We start from the raw sequence: 2,206 nt of genomic DNA on the forward strand, positions 1-2,206 counted from the left end.
GGGTACTCCAGCTGCTGTCACCTGGGACATAGCACTGAACCACCCGACTGCTTTCTTGGCTGAAAACGGAATGATGTCCAACGCTGTAAAGAACACCGCTACACACGGCTGTCGAGTGACCTTTACGACCATGAAGCATATCCGGTAAGTCGAGCCACTGATCACTTAAAGGCACGTAGCAAGCGGTGTGTTTAATATTCTGTGTAACATACTTGCTACCAGTACCACCACACATAACAATAGCGTTAATAAACTCAGTTGGTGATCTCTTAGAGACTTGAGTGGGACTTGTGCTAATCTGGCCTAAGCCGACTGTTTTCAGTGCTTCCTGTACGAGAGTAAAGCACGTGGCATTTTCCCGAACGAGCTTCTCGCCGGCAACGACGCTCAAAAGAAAGTCTCTTGACATCTCAACCAAGTGGATACACGTGAAAAGATCTTTAAAATGGCAAGCTCGATTCTCTAAGTCGTAGCTAATCCAGCGTACAACAGCATTGAAAACGTCCTTCTCATTCGTCACCACAAGATCATCTTTCGAGATGACCTCCTTTAAATGTGTCTTCTCTAAACAGAGAAATGCCGGCGTACCACAAGCCTGAACAAAATTAGCACTAATAAAACGGGTGCACGCAGACTTCAACGCTTGAAACGAATGTCCGTCGGCCAAAGATAGAATGGAGAAGCAGTTCTGAAGATCCAAGTGCTCTTGCATGAACTCAATGACAACGTCTGACAGGCCTTCGATGAAGAAATACGCCGCAGCTGTTAAGATCACCTCAGCGTTCTCTCCTAACTGTATCTCTCCGGTGTACATGTAGTCTAAAATGTCTTCCATAGCCTCGGGATACAGCCATTGTAAATCAACTTCGAAATTATCCCTTGGCCACGAATCATAAGTGAAAAGCTTTCGAAAATAATGACTGGAAGCGGCCAAGACGGTGCAGTGAGCGGAATATTTCTGTCCCCCTTGTACGTTGATCGTCACATCGCACAACATACCTTCTTTTCTGAAATCGTTCATTGTTCGAAGGATCTGGCTTGAATAAGAAACCTCTGAAACCTCGCTGCTTTCGTTAAACTTACGTCGTTCGTTTGCCATTTTGCTGTCTGCCAGTCAGTATTGTAATACGGTATTCAATTTCCAAAGCGAAAACTTACAAATTACAGTCATTACGTAATACGGCCAAAGCGTGATGCGACACGGTTCAGTTAATATAAACTGAACACTCCTTCTTATATATAAAAGCGTGAACACTAAAAAATATGTCTGGAATGTTTATGTTTAGCCAATCACATGCGAGAACTTCAGACCGCAGAAACCACAAACAACAAATGGGTTTCCATCGGTATTGTATTACGATATTCTTTTGTTTGTCACTTTCACGATTCATATTTTCTTGGTGGAAAATGATTGCTACTCAAAGCGTTTTTGAAGGGGCTATGTCATATTATAGTGAGTACTTTTTTATGATGTACAAAGCTACCTTCAAATAGAGGGAAACCTCAAAATATAAGTTTGCCAAGGTAAGAGGTAAGATAACAGTAGCAACTTATTTTCAGCGTGAATTAATTGGTAAATACATCTAATGAGCAAGGCACTCGAGTGTGAAGAGCATCTAGTGTAGTAGAGCCTTGTCATTCTAAAAGCAAAGTCTCCAGAGCCCTGAATATTTTTGTTTTTATCCCTATTGCCCAAGCATTCCGATGTTTGTAACCGAAATGTGCTTCTAATGATTTTGGATCCCTGTGATGCGGTATGAATGAACCCAGTCTCCCAATTCTTCCGTCTTGAAGACCAAAATAATTTGTGGCCTGCTTTTAATTAATTAATTTACTTTGTGATTACGTTACGGAAGAACATGGTGCTACCATGTTGTAGTTTTATTTATTTATTTATTTATATATTTATTTATTTATTTATTTATTTATTTAATTGTCTTTTCTTTCGTTATCGGGATATTTCCGCATTCTTTGTCTTGTATTTTAATGCTTTGCCGGATCTGATCACCGATTAGTTTCTCAATTCACATGAAGTCACTGGCGTTTGCATTCTTCATGTGGAGATACGTGATATTCGAGAGCTCCGCGTCTATGAATTCGGAGAAAGCCTTGATTGTCTTGGAAAGAAAGATTGAATTCGGAGAAAGATTGTACCAACGTGTACTTCAATTCTTGGAAACTCTCTTGAAGCAAGGCAGGAGTGGTG

The sequence above is a fragment of the Oculina patagonica genome, chromosome 5 (genome assembly GCF_052425735.1).
Source record: "Oculina patagonica isolate OP01 chromosome 5, crgOcupat, whole genome shotgun sequence".
Taxonomy (NCBI): Eukaryota; Metazoa; Cnidaria; class Anthozoa; order Scleractinia; family Oculinidae; genus Oculina; species Oculina patagonica.